Source organism: Canis lupus, chromosome 1 (assembly GCF_048164855.1).
Source record: "Canis lupus baileyi chromosome 1, mCanLup2.hap1, whole genome shotgun sequence".
Taxonomy (NCBI): domain Eukaryota; kingdom Metazoa; phylum Chordata; class Mammalia; order Carnivora; family Canidae; genus Canis; species Canis lupus.
The window spans coordinates 118771112-118786165 of NC_132838.1; the positions used below are offsets into that span (position 1 = coordinate 118771112).

The 15054-nt window shown below is 39.9% G+C and overlaps 2 long non-coding RNA genes across 13 annotated transcripts in view; one reads left to right on the forward strand and one right to left on the reverse strand.

Moving 5' to 3' along the window:
* LOC140607452 (uncharacterized) overlaps nt 1-15054 on the forward strand; it is a 298278-nt gene that overhangs the window by 164787 nt on the left and 118437 nt on the right. For 7 of the 12 annotated variants that reach the window (XR_012009477.1, XR_012009469.1, XR_012009475.1 and 4 more), the window contains one exon: nt 7585-7715. The exons of the other annotated variants lie outside the window; for them this stretch is intronic. This is a non-coding gene — a long non-coding RNA (uncharacterized lncRNA). The remainder of the gene's footprint in view (nt 1-7584; nt 7716-15054) is intronic. 12 annotated transcript variants of the gene reach the window in all.
* Nucleotides 1-15054, reverse strand: part of LOC140607513 (uncharacterized) — a 32999-nt gene that overhangs the window by 4140 nt on the left and 13805 nt on the right. Inside the window, exons 2-3 of the long non-coding RNA XR_012009512.1 lie at nt 6729-6778; nt 4575-4862 (exon numbers count right to left, since the gene is read on the reverse strand). This is a non-coding gene — a long non-coding RNA (uncharacterized lncRNA). The remainder of the gene's footprint in view (nt 1-4574; nt 4863-6728; nt 6779-15054) is intronic.

Sequence of the window (15054 nt, forward strand, 5' to 3'; positions counted from 1 at the left end):
AGATCATGGCCTGAGCTGAAACCAAGAGACTGAGCCACCCAGGCACTCACAACCTTTTTTTTTATAACTAAGTTTGGGAATTTTAGGCCATTGTTTTATTAATATTGTTCTATTCATCATTTCCTTCTAAAACTTCAACTGCACATAATGTTAGAGCACTTGATATTATCTCTGTTCACTGAGACTTTTTTCCCTTCATATTTTCTTTTTTATACGGGAAAATTTCTATTGCTCCATCTTTTTTTTTTTTTTTTTTAATTTTATTTATTTGAGAGAGAGTAAAAGAGAGCATGAACAGAGGGGAGGGGCAGAGGGAGTCTGGGCTCTATCCCAGGACCTTGGTATCATGACCTGAGCCGATAGCAGACGTTTAACCAACTGAGCCACCCAGGTGCCCCTTGATCTATCTTAAAGTATGCTTACCCTCTCTTCTGCCACACTGAATTTATTGTTAACTTATTCAGTACATTTTTCATTTCAGGTGCCCTTTTCAGTTTTAAAATTTTCTGTGTAGTTCCCATTTTCTGCTGAAACTTCTTTTAAAGATTTATTTATTTATTCATGAGAGACAGAGAGAGAGAGAGAGAGAGAGAGAGAGAGAGGCAGAGAAGCAGGCTCCTCGCAGGGAGCCTGGGATCAAGCCCTGAGCTGAAGGCAGATGATCAACTGCTGAGCCACCCAGGTGTCCCTGAAATTTCTTTTAATTCTTTGAATATTTTATAACAGTTGTTTTAAATCCTTGTCTACTAATTTCAACATCTGGATCATCTTGGCATCTATTTTTATTAAATGGAGTTTTTCTTCCATGACCAGTAGTCACATCTTATAGTCTCTTTGTATGTCTAACTTTTTAAAACTTATATATGGGGCATTTTCCATGATATGTTGTAGAAACTCTGGATTCTGTCCTAGTTCTCTAAAGAGTGTTTCTTTTGGTTCTATCAAGTGGTCTAATTAGTGGCCAGTCCCCCTGAACCTAAGATTGCTTTCTTTTCTTAGGATCACACTTTGTCAAGGTGAGCGTGTTTCAGTTTTTGCCTTAGTCTCTTGGTAAGTTCTTTGTCTTGGGACATCATCTTCTCCAGCATGACCCTTCTGTGGGCTTAATGGAAAACCCAAGTGTTTACCAAGTTCCCTCGACTTGGGTGGATTCCAAATCCAAACTGTCTCCCCTGCACTGGGTGACAGCTGAAATCTCTGTTCAATTTTTCCAGTCTTCCAGCTGTTGCTTCCCAGCAGGCTTCACAGAGTTTTCCTGAATATTCACAGTTCAGGGTTAACTAGGGATTTGAGGGGAGTTGTATGCAAATGTGACTCCCCATTCCATTCGGTGGCTCCTTTTTTTAACCATTGGCTTTTCTCCCATCAAGTTTCCACTGCTCTGGCTAACATTTCACACCCTAACATTTCAAGCCAGTTCAGGCTTTCAGTTTCAGTTCTAGCTGCTACCCCTATGCAGACTATACAGTGCCTTTTGGGAAAATTAGCAAGAACATAGATCTTACCTGTGCAATTCCCTTCTTTCAGGCATTGAATTCTCTGCTCTTTATGCTTGTTTTGAGTCACTTCCTGGTGCTGTCAAATAGTTTTTAAAAATATTTTGTCCAGAGTTTATAGTTGCTATCTACAGAAGTGGCAGGCTTGTACAATGTAGTCATTCATTATTGAAACCACAATTTCACAGCAATCATGTTTAACCATTTCTGCTATACGGTCTTCTGAGATTATCTCCACACTGTAAATATTTGTTTATACTTTTATTTCTGGATGTCTCAACTTCAGAATGATTTAATGGATTTATGTTATATTTGATGAAATTTAGTTTATATGTCTTTTGCCTCCTCTGGTTCACTCATTGCAATATGGTTATATTACTATTTTTTATTATTTTAACTGACACATTTGCAACTTTAAATAACCTTTTTAAACCTGTATTTCTTATTTCACCACCTCTGGCCAGCCTCTTGATTACCATGTGGTAAAATAAGAATATTAGCCTCTTAACCTTCTTTTTCCCTCTTTTATATATTTTTTTACCTTTCTACCCCCCAACCCCCCAACCTATGTGAATTGTCGCCTTTATATTTGCTTTGCCAAGTACAATGACATTTCATCTCTGTCACATAAATACAATTATAGCTTTTTTGACTTGCCTATGGCTTGATTCAACATTTGTTAATGCAACAAATACCCATTGTGGACCTACCATGAGACAGCCCCTGTCCTTGGTGCTGGGGAAACAGCAGTAAATACAGTAGCATATATTTTTAAAAAATCCCTGCCCTAGTGGAACATACTTTCTAGTGGAAGGAACAGAAAATAAATAAGATGAAGAAAATGTTTAGTATGCTAGTTGTGCCTAGGGGAAAAATTTAAGCTATATGGAATGTGTGTATATGTGTGTATATATGCACACACACACCTGTATATTTTGCAATTTAGATAGAAAGGTCTCTCTAAAAGGTGATATTTGAGTGAAGTCCTGAAGGAGGTAAGGGCTAAACTATGTGGATATCTGGGGAAAGAGAGTTCCAGGCAGTAAGTCATGAACATTATAAAGATTAAATGTTAATAAAAAAGAAGAAATACTATTTTCTTTGGAGCTGAGACTATGATTACAGTCCTTCTCAGGGATTCCAGTGACCTTATGCTTATGCTACTCATAGAAGAATGCTCGAAAGGATTTGTTTTTATATTCAACTAATTGCTCACATTCATATCCTGTCTTCTTCTCCATTAAATTTAGACCATACCTTTCTAGTATATTTATCCCCACTCCCTTTGCCGCTTACCTTTCTTTATTCTTCATGAAAGAAAAAAAAATGTTTTATTTATTCTATTACTAGTATCTTCTAGGTTATTTTCTCCATTACTCAGAATTTAAATTCCATTTTTTTCCCTGGGTCTGCTTACTTCTACTCAAATCTGCCCTGATTTCGCAATATTTTGTTATGACTTTATAGTGTTAGTTTTGGTTGTGCTGTTAGTTTCTCTTGGAGCTTATGGTGTGAGTTTTTCCTAGAGTTTCAATTATCTTCCCTTTAAAAATAAAGATTTTATTTATTTACTTGAAAGAGAGAGCATGTGTGAGCAGAGGTGGGGGGTAGGAGCAGAGAGGGAGAGAGGGGGATAAGCAGACTCCACGTACTGAGCGCAGGCCTGAGGCAGCACTGAGTCTCATGACTCTGAGATCATGACTTGAGCTGAAACCAAGAGTTGGACACTTGACTGACTGAGCCACCCAGGCATGCCCCCCCACCCCTTTTTATTTTTGCCTTGCCTTCTGTTTTTTTCCACATTCTGTTATTATAGAGCCTAATCATACTCTCCAATGGAGAGTGAGGCTGCAGTATTTATTCCTTCAGCTTTCTCCCTGGGAGGTTGCCCTAAGCTGACTGAATCCTTTACTAAAGGCCACAGCTTTCAGCAGGTGGCTCTCTTCGCAAAGACCTCAGGCTTCAGACCAGCTGTCACAAAGGATCTGGTCTTATTGGCCATAGGGCACTGCCCATCCTTCGAGGCTTACCTATACCTTGCCCACATCTTTGCAAATAATCTCTTTTATTAAATTCTCCTAGATTGATCCTATTTGCTTTTACTTCCAGGTGGGACTCTCTGGCTATGCAAAGAAAATATAAATCATATATGCGTAGTGCAGTATACTGGGCCAAGGAATCTTAGCTTTTAAAGCACATAACTTTTCCATGTAGACTATTTTTATTTGCCTTTTTTTTTTTTTTAATCTAACTAAAACTTTCAGCTCCTATTCCTCTATTCCCATTCTGGCTCACTGTTTGTTAGGAAATTCTGGGCTTTCCCTATAATTTCACAATATTTGTTGGCCATAGAGGCCTTTAGAGAGCAGGGTTCCCATAAGAGATGCTGTGACTAGCACTGAATTGGATTGAATTATCCAGGCATACCCTTGTGTGTGGGTCCTAGAAACTTTTAACTTACAATGTAGACACCTGCCTCTGTGTGGTGGTGCCTTGTTCCTGACCACGGACCAACCAGGATTGGTCTCAGATGAATAGTAATAAACTCGACTTTTGAATTGTCTCTTTCAGCTACAAGGACCTCAGGAATCCTTTGTGGGCACATCTGTCTCCAGACTGATGTCCCTAAGGGCAGGGCCTGTGTCCTTGTTAAGTTTCTGTTGCCAACAGCCAGTCCAGAGGCTGCCCATAGCAGGAGTGAAAATATTATTTGTATAATGAAGGAAGCTGTCCTTAGAGAGCTATAAAACCACAGCCCCAGTTGAACATCTTTTCTACTCACCCTGTCCAGTTTTGCTCCATAAATAAATGACTAGGGGGCTTTGAAACCTCAATGAAGGGTATTCATCTTAGTCTATAGACCCCCATGTAAAAGAAATGAAGCTTCCCTTTATTTCCTTTAAATCAAAATAAATTGAATTCTGAATTCCCACATGACAGAGTTGGAGGGAAATTTGATCCTATTCATCCTGGGGGTGGGAACAAAGTGTCCTCCCCACAGGGCCTCACAAAGATCTAGGAGGCTTCTTTGGTGCCCGGACAAAGTGGGAAGAGACCCATCTTTAGTCTCTCACTCACCTCAGTGGCCTCATTTCCAAGCTCCCCGGGAGGCAGGTAGCTGTGCTGCTTCTATCATGAGCTTGGCCCTGGGATCACAGCCAATGCTGGGAGCCTGGACTCCAGCTTCCAGCCTTTCCAGGCACACTGAGCTGGTACCTCCCAATGAGTAGCACTCTTCCTACTACTCATGGCACCTGCTGACTCAGTCTCTTCCTGGATGGGTGGGCAGCTTGTGTTCTCTCTACGCCCTGCTATGTCCCCACAGATTCAGGCTTTCCCCTCTTGCCCCTCAAGGAGCTTAGGCTTCTGGAAAACAAAAGCCAAGAAGGTTAATTTCCCTATAAGAAACTTCTGGTTATTCTTTAGGACAAAGTGTTAGTTCATTTCTCAGTGGATTTCCCCACCCTCTGCTTGGGCTGGTGATTGGCCAGGATGCCCCCCCCCATCTGTTGTTAAATGTTTTGGGCTTGCCCCTGCATCTAGGCATTTGTGCTGGAGTGTTGGTCACATACCCCTTTGCAAGTGTGGACATCTGTCCCACAGCCTAGTTGTAAGGAAATAAGTGGCAACTGAGTGGTTGGTAATACATGTCCATTCCTTTCTTTCCCCTTCTTGTTCCTGATGTTAATTTTTCTCCCTACTGCACCGAAGACTCTTTGCTATGTTCCTGTTTGTGTCTCCTATACCTGGCAAGTAGTAAGTGCTCCATTGGTGTTTGTGGGATTCAGTCCACTTCCTTACCTAGATACCTGGCCTAAGTTTTCATCACTTTTAAGCTGCCATTTTGTCCTCTTGGGCAGAGCGAGGAAAGAATCTTCCTCTATCTTAGGGTGCTGGATCTTGCCTCAGGGGGGTGGTTTGGGCCTGTCACTGTGCTGGGTGGTGTGAAGGCTGGGCCCACTCTTCCTTCAGCAGAAGGTTTTCCTATGGCTCTAGGGAATCATCTCCCTAACTGACTTTGCCTCCTCAAGGAGACTCACATGCGTTTCTTAATCTCCTCTGAACTGCAGAGAGGGCAAATCTGCTAAGTTAGTAATGCTGAGGATTCTGAGGTTCTCTGAGGTTCTTGATTCAATGAAGTACAGCCAATGGCTTTTTCAATCACTTTTTTGGATAAAATAATCATTAAATAGCAATAAAGAAATGTTATATTTAATAAATATATAATTAAATAGTAATAGTAGTAACTAATTAAACATAGTGTAACTCATTACAGGAGATTTGAAAGCCACGGATGTTTATGTTTATGAGCATGCTTTGTATTTTCCATCTACCCAGTATCTTCACTTGGATGTCAAATATACATCAGCTGGAACCACCCTAAAACCTGCACCATCTCCAGGCGTGCCCAGCTCAGGACCCTATTCTTCCAGTTGCTTGTTCATTTTGGAATCTACTCTTTCTCACCCATACATCTAAATCCAGTAGCAACATCTGTTGGTTTCTTTCTTCAAAATCCACCCAAATCCAGGACACCTGGGTGGCTCAGTGGTTTAGTGCCTGCCTTCGGCCCAGGCCGTGATCCTGGAGTTCTGGGATTGAGTCCCGTATCGGGCTCCCTGCAGGGAGCCTGCTTCTCCCTCTGCCAATGTCTCTGCCTCTCTCTCTGTGTGTCTCCCATGAATAAATAAATAAAATCTTTAAAACAACAACAACAACAACAACAAAACCACTATTTTCAACTCTGAGGGGACAACACCATCATAAGTTAAGGAAGGCCTATATTCTGCAGCTCTTTTGTTTGGTGTATACACAATCAGGATTGCTGTCTCCTAGGAGAATTGACCTATTTATCATTATGTATTAACCTCTTTTCCCCTGGTAATTTTCTTTGCTGTGAAGTCTGCTTTACCTGATATTAATATATCCATTCCTGTTTTCTTTTGAGTAAGGTTTGCATGGTATAGCTTTCTTCATCCTATTACTCTTAACCTATCTATCTATATCATTGCTAAGACTGTTTGTGTCCGCCACCTCAAAATCACATTATCATCAATCCCCAGTACGTTGGCATTTGGAGGTGGGGCCTTTGAGAGGTGATTAGGGCATGAGGGCTCTGTCTCTTGAATGGGATTTTATAAAAAAGACCTCAGAAAGATCTTTTTTGCACATTTCTGCCTTATGAAAACAGTGAAAAGATGACAGTCTATAAACTGGGAAGTAGGTTCTCACCAGATACCAAATCTGTGGTGCCTTGATCTTCGAAGTCCCAGTCTCCAAAACTGTAAGAAATAAATATTCATTGTTTATAAATCACCTGGTCTATGGCATTTTGTTATAGCGGCCTGAAGGAAATAAGGCAATCATTATATTTGAAGTACATTTCCAATAGACAGCATATATAGTTGGGTCATATTTTTCAAACCAGTCTACCACTCTGTCTTTTAATTGGTATATTTAGGCTTTTGTTTTATATTTAGGCTTTTTACCTTAAATGTAATTATTGATATATTAGGGCTTACGTCTGCTATTTTATATTTCCTGCTTATTCCTTCTGTTTTTATTTTTTTATTTTATTTTTTCTGCCTTCCTATGGATTTGTTTTTTAGAATTCCATTTTAATATATCGTGTTTTAAAAAAATAATTTATTGTGTTTTTCACTGCATTTCTTTCCTTGTATAGCTTTCTTAGTGGTTGCTCTAGATGTCCAATATTATAGACATAACTTCTCATAGTCTATTGGTGTTGGCATTTTACCAGTTTGAGTGAATTGTGGAAACCTATCTCCCTTTGTATACATTTACCTGTCCCCACTGCAAGTATTTCTTGTGTATACATTTAGAATCACGTTAGACAGTATTATAATTTCTTTAACTGTCAAACAGAATTTAGAAAACTTAAGAGATGAAGGAAAATGTATTTAACCATATTTTTTTCTATTATTCTGTCTTCTTTCCTGATGTTCTAAATTTCCTTCTTTCATAGAGTCATTTCTGTGCCCTTAGCCATTCTTTGCAGGTTGTCTGCTGTCAGTAAATTAATTTTCCTTCATATGAAAATGTCCTGATTTCTACTTTATTCTTTAAGGATATGGTCACTGGATATAGAATTCTGGATCAACAGTCCTTTTCTCTCAGTGCTTGAAAATTGTGCCACTTTCTTCTGGTCTCCGTGGTTTCTGATGGGAACCCAGCAGTCATCCAAACTGTTCTTCTCCTGTAAGTAAGGCACTGTTGCTCTATTACTGCTTTGAAGATATATTCTTTGCCCTTAGCTTTAAGGAGTTTAACTACTGTGTATCTTGGTGTTTCTTTGGATATCTTGGATTTCTTTGGATTTATCTTGTTTGAGATAATGGGATCAGAAAAACTTCTCCAATCTATAGGCATCTGTTTTTGCCAAGTTTGGGGAATATTTAACCATTGTATCTTTGAATGTTTTTTTTTTTAATTTTTTTTTAATTTTTATTTATTTATGATAGTTACAGAGAGAGAGAGAGAGAGGCAGAGACATAGGCAGAGGGAGAAGCAGGCTCCATGCACCGGGAGCCCAATGTGGGATTCGATCCCGGGTCTCCAGGATCACGCCCTGGGCCAAAGGCAGGCACCAAACCGCTGCGCCACCCAGGGATCCCTTAACCATTGTATCTTTGAATAGTTTTTGGCTCAATCCTCTTTCTCCTCTTCTAGGATCCTGATGGCATGAATGTCAAATCTTTTGTGATAGTCTCACTGGTTCCTGAGACTCTACTCATTTTTTTTTTTAAGTCTGCTTTCTCTGTATTGTTCAGATTGGGTAATTTCTATTGTTTTACTTCAAATTTACTGCTTCTTTCCTCTTTTATTCCTCTGTCCCCTCCGTGTTGAGCTTTTAAACAAATTGAGTTAAAAAAAAAATTACTGTATTTTTGAGGTTTTTCTTTATATCTTCTATCCATCCATCTGCTTCTTCTTTATATCTTCTATCATTTGCTGAATATTTTCAATTTTCTATTTTCTCATTTGTTTCAGGCTTATTCATAATTACTTGTTGAAATATTTTATGACGACTACTTTGAAATATTTTTTAGATAATTGTAACATCTCTGTTATCTTGGTATTCACATCTACTGATTGTCTTTTTTCATTCAAGGTGAGATTGTCTACTGATTGTCTTTTTTTTTTCCTCCTGATTATCTTTTTTCATTCTACTGATTGTCTTTTTTCTACTGATTATCTTTTTCATTCAAGGTGAGATTTTCCTGTTTTGGTATGATGAGTGATTTTTGATTGAAACTTGGACATTTGGGGTATTATGAGAATCTGGATCTCGTTGAAACCTTTTGTTTTACCTAGTTTTTGGTTTTGTTTTGTTTTGACACTGCTCCACAGGGAAAAGGTGGTTTGCTTTATTACTGCCAGGCAGTGGTAGAATTCAGGTTTCTACTTGGCCTCTCCTGGGAGAAGGGGGGAAGCTCCTAGTTACTGTTGGCTGGGGCCTGGGGTAAGAGTTCCAGCTCCCCAATAGGGCTTCACTGACGTCACCCTGGTTGGGAGGTATGAGTGGATTATTATTACTTTCCACATGGCCTCCACTGACACCAAAGGGAGGGGTGTGCTAGTTTCATGCCACTGGACAGTGGTGAAAGTGCTGACTCTACTTCGGGTGTCTTTCACACCACCTCTGTGGGGGAGAGTGAAGAGTGCTTTGTTATTGCAGGATGGGGGTGGAAATCCCAGCTCCCTATTTACCCTTCTCTGAGTAGGCTGGTATTATAGCCTGATGAGGATGGAAGTCTAGGCTCCACACTCACCCTTTGCTGGCAGCTGGGGCCGCAGTTTTTTCCTGTAGCATTTAGTGGAGTAGAACAGTTATTTTCTAAAGTTTCTGTCTCCCTAGTCTCTTTCCTGGTCCTTTGGCTAGAAACAACAAAGTTTTGAGGAGGATTTTTGTTTGTTTCTCTGTGTAGTTTGGTGTGCCTGGGTTGCAGTTTCTTTAAATACAAATCCAAGACATTTAAGGCAGAAGAAAATCCAGAGAACTAACTACTATGTTGTTCCTTGAGGACAACGTGGTGGTCACCCCAAAGGTCCCTGGCCAGTCTGCTTATTGCTCTCCACCTTGAGTATTATGTTCATTTCATATGTAATGACAAGGGTTTTTAGTGGTGCTCAGCTGGAGGAATAGGGAAAAGTACATCTATTTCATATTCCAAGAATTTATTTTTATTTTTTTAAAGATTTTATTTATTTATTCATGAGAGACACAGAGAGAGAGAGACAGAGACACAGGCAGAGGGAGAAGCAGGCTCCATGCAGGGAGCCCGACATAGGACTCGATCCCAGGTCTCCAAGACCAGGCCCTGGGCCGAAGGTGGCACTAAACCGCTGAGCCACCCAGGCTGCCCTCCAAGAATTTTTAAAATTTTATTTATTTATTTATTCATGAGAGATACAGAGAGAGAGGCAGAGACATAGGCAGAGGGAGAAGCAGGGTCCCCAAGGGGAGCCTGATATGGAACTTGATCCCAGGACCTCAGGATCATGACCTGAACCAAAGGCAGATGCTCAACCACTGACTCACCTAGAATTTTATATAGCATTTTATTTCACACCCTGTTCCTGCTTAACATACTGGCTATTATTTCTGGGATAGCATTAAATAACAACAGAAATAGCATCTATCCTTTTCTCATTCCTCATTTACTGTGTATGCCTCTAATGTTGCCATATGAAGTGTGATGCTTCATGTTGGACATTAGTTTGAGACACTGAATTCAGTCAGTATACTTAAATTCAGTTGAACAAATATTTAGTAGTACTTGTCATGTGTAAGTCACTGCTCTAAAGCTGGGAATATAGCCAGCAGGGAATAAAGAGGTCATAATTCTTTTCTTTTATATTAAAAGTTATCTTTTTCTCCACTGCAAGAGCCACCTTTATATTAACACTATGTCTCCCATTCTCTCATCCCTCTGGCCTACCCTAGACTGGGGGTGGGGGGGCAGGGAACAGTGTGGTTCACAGTTAGACAAGAGAAATGTGGCGTATATTAAGTTGTATTAAATCTATGGTACTATCTTAAGACTCTTAGTGTCAAGCACTACAAACAAGTTCAAGCTAACACAAGTAAACAGAGGCAAATAGATCCATTGTGCACAGATGGCCATTTAATGGAGCTACATTTGATGAGGCTGAGTCTTGAGCCTCAGGGAAGACTAGAACCAGGACCCATCAGGACTCTTTGTACCTGTGTTCTCCTTTCTTGTTTCTTTGCCTCCACTTCTCCTACAGAACCAGCTTCATCCCTCTCCTCCTGCCTGAAAGCCTGTGATAGACACACTCTAGGTTCCAGGTTCATGTCCCATCATACAAAGAAATAGTCCAAATTGAACTCCTCATTCTCAGCATCTGATTGGCTCAGCTGGACACTTGCCCACCCCCCGATCCAGCCAGCTGGGGCCAGAGAGCCTGGTCAGGTGGTCCAAATGTGGCTGCTAGGAGTTCATCTTGGTGTTAGGGGTGGGCGCTTGGAACGAGTATCCTCCTTATACTTTATGACTGTGGAGTAATAACATGAAGCTACAGGGACTAGATAAGGAATCATTTTATACATGCAACAATAATAACTACCCTTACATTAGGCCTCCAAATTAGGGCTTCTGTAAATTGCTGTGAGAATGTTTGGCCTGAGGTTTGGCCCTTTCGTGGTCTGTGTAGTGCATTTTTTATCACTAGTGGATCCTTTGCCTTGCTATGGGTCATATTATGGTGTATAGCAGACTCTTTGCCTCTAATTTATATGCACCTTCACCTCTGCCTGGGCTTACAGATAAAGCCAATACAGAAATTCTTTTGAATATAAATACTTTCAAACGAGGGGAGCATATTTCTTAGCCAGCAACATGAAGCCATGAATTCTATTCTCACGGGTTGAATCTAATCTTCCCCCCAAATCTTTTTTCTTTACTGACTCTTTTTCTTGTAGTGGTATCATAGAGAAATATTTGGTGTGGTTAAAGATGTTAGCAGCTTGCTTCCACATCATTGCTAATTCTCAAATACAAGCATACACTAAATTCCTAAGGGCTGTAGCTTGTTATTTTCCACTTCTTTTTTTTTTTTTTTAACAGAATCACTCACTTCTGCTTTCCCTTTTTCTTAGACCAGGATTATAGCATATTCCACCATTCTAGTCAAGGGCCATTTCTCCAGCCTGTGTTTTTAAATATATATATATAAAATGTATGTTATTTTGTATATGTACATATATATGTATATGTTTTTACATATATGTATATGTTTATATATATATATTTGAGAGAGAGAGAGGAAGCATGAGTGGGGGGGTATTAGAGGGAGAGGGAGACAGAGAATCTCAAGCAGGCTCCACACCCTGTGCAGAGCCCTACGTGGGGCTTAATCTCATAACCTCAAGATCATGACTGAGCAGAAATCAAGAGTCAGATGCTTAACCAACTGAGCCACCTAGGTACTCCTAAGCATTTAGATGCTCTGAGAAACTTCTTTCCTCTACCTATCTTGGTGTCCCAGTCCTACCTCACCCTGGAAGAACTGCAATCTTCCAGTTCAATTTCCAGGACTCTGAGGCACAAATAGAAGGGCTCACTCCTTAAAAATAGCCCCAGTAGGCATTCAGGACAGCCTAGGAACAAAGGATATCATATGTCCTCTGGTGAAGTCTCTGCTTGTGTCAGTGTGAATGGCCTCTCCAACTAGATATGTTATTGGTTTAGTATTCCCCAAATCTCCCAAGAAATCAAAGCCAATCAAGGTTGCCAGGAGACACAGGCAAATTGCATATCAAAAACTATCAGGAAAAGCATACCAAATGTTATTGTTGAACAACTTTCACCTAGACAGTTCAAGCTGGAAGATTTCCATAAGCCCAGGTGCCATAAATTTACATTTCTTTGATTCTAAAACACCACTAATTTTAGAATGCATCACACGTATAGTAACAAAAGAAAGAGCTTTTGACAAGTTTGGCAAGTTTCTTTTGACATCTTCATCCCAGAAACATTAAAATGTGGGGGAAGTGTATCTTACAATTGAAGAATTACATTAATATCTTACAGGAACTCAAGAGTCATATCACACAGTAGGCTTAGCCAGAGTCCAGTGGCATGTAAAAACAAGTGACTGAATCTTATAAAATTACAATCCTTTAGGATCTCATGGTTATTCCATTGCAGTTTGAGTGCAAATAACTAAAACTCTGAGTGCATTTACAGTGCCATGGCTAAATTTCTGATTTAGCATTCTATAGGGAGTAAATACCCCTACAAAGATCATGAACATTAAGGATTTAAATTCCTAGGGAAAAAAATAATCTAATTACCATATTAAAATTTTCCTCTATCTCACTGAGGAGAATCAACAAGTAAAATTCCTAAAATGAAGATTGATCTTGTTCAGTTGTGATTATATAAAATATCCTGTGGTGGGGACACCTGAGTGGCTCAGTCGGTTAAATGTCTGCCTTCAGCTTAGGTCATGATCAAAGGGATCAAGTCCTGTGTTGGGCTCCCTGCTCAGCAAGTAGTCTGCTTCTCCCTCTGCCCCTCCCCCTGCTCATGCTCTCTCTCTCTCACACACACACAAGAAAATAAATAAAATCTTAAAAAACAAAGTTAAAAAAATATCCCACTGGCATTAAATGAAATTGTTTCATTCTGATATGATATTCCTTTTTGCTGGATGATAATAAAGAATGTTCTTGTTCCTTGTCTAAGTTCAAAACCAGCCAAGGAGAGAAGTGAGAATCACATGGATGGAGATTGAATATCATCTCTGTTACAGTGATGACATATTAAAGAGAATGGTCAGACATCCTAGCCAGGTGGCTTCTCTGACTTCCGGTAACCAATTTAAACCTTGGAACTGTCCATCTGAAGGCATGTTTAGGTCTGTAGTCAAACAGGATTTCTGCCATGAACTAGTTCAGAAGGAAGAGAGTATTTTTACTCATAAGTTCAAATAGATGATCCAGTTAAGAAATATGGACCAGTGGCTATTGCCCACCATTATACCCCATTCCTGGATGAGGCAAGTAGTAAAGCATGAGATATAAGAGGTCACAAGTTGTTTATGCGGAACCTTCCTCATGGAAACTTGATGAATAGGTCATGGGAATATCCTAAAGGGCATCTTTATTCATTCATTTAATATGGTGGCCAGCCCCAAGATGGTCTCCAATGGGCCCCATTTCTGATTATTCATAACCTCGTGTAGTCTCCTCCTATATTATACCAGGATTGGTCTGTGTGACCAATAACATATGGCAGAAGGGGAGACATGTAACTTCTAAGATTAGGTCATAAAAGATATGTGGGTTCCATCTTGGGGGCTCTCTCTTGCTTTCTTCCTTGTTTGCTCTGAGGAAAGCCAGTTGCAATGTTGTAAGCAGTCCTAAGGTTAGCACTATGTAGAGAGGAACTGAAGCCCCCTGGCCCAAAGCCAGTGAGAAACAGATCCAGCAACAGCATGTGAGCTTGAAAGTGGATTCTCCAGCCTCATTTAAGCTTGTGATGATGGAAACCCTATGTAACAGATTGACTACAACCTCATAAAAGCCTCTGAGCTAAAACCACTCGGCTAATCTGCTCTCAGATTCCTGATTTTCAGAACCTGTATGATATAATACATTTTTGTTGTTTTTAAGTTCCTAAGGTTTGGGGTAATTTGTTCCCCCAGGGAAAGATAACTAGAACATCTACCTAACATTTATTTCATACACTTATCAGTTTCCAAAAATGTGCCAAGCACAAGTGTCCCTGTCCCTAAGATCTGCCATATAGATAGGGGAACTGTGAGGTGTGTGGTTCTTTCATGAATGTTCCTTACAATAACTGTGTGGGGCTAGAGAGCTGATTTCAGTTTTACAGTTGAGGAAACTATGACTCAGGAAGATTATCAACTGATCAATTATACTAAAATAGAAGTTAAGTTTGGTTGCCTGTATTGTGTTGTGGGTCTCCTTCATTTCTAGATATACAAGAGAGAAAACAAGACTTATGCTGATATTTCATTAAGAACACAGGTATAAAAAAAAAAAAAGAACACAGGTATAGTAAAGTTTTATTGCTACAGGCTGCAGAGGGACAACCTGGCATGGGCCTTTCCAGAAGCAGGGAGCCTAGCTTCTCTGAGTGCCTTAGGATACCCCCTGGGGAACAGTTGTCTTATCTTGGTCTTCATGGGTCATGCGTTCCCTGACAAGCCTAAGATAACATGAGGTGTTGGTTGGGATGTGGGCACCTATTTTTGATGAAGAAGTACATTTTAAAGCAGCCCCTATTTCAAGACAGCCTTTGCAACTGGCTGGGGTCAAACTGCCATATGTCTCTAGAAGATTGGCCTACAGGGTGGATAGCTGTGATTCGGCATCATTTAGCTTTGAACATAACATTTTATCATGTTCATTTCTTAGATATTGATGTTGCTTTATTTGCTCTTGCTTTTTAGTACGTAGCAATATAGAAACCATAAATTTTATTTTATTTTTTAAACAAGATTTATTTATTTATTTGAGGGAGAGGGAGAGAGAACACAAGTG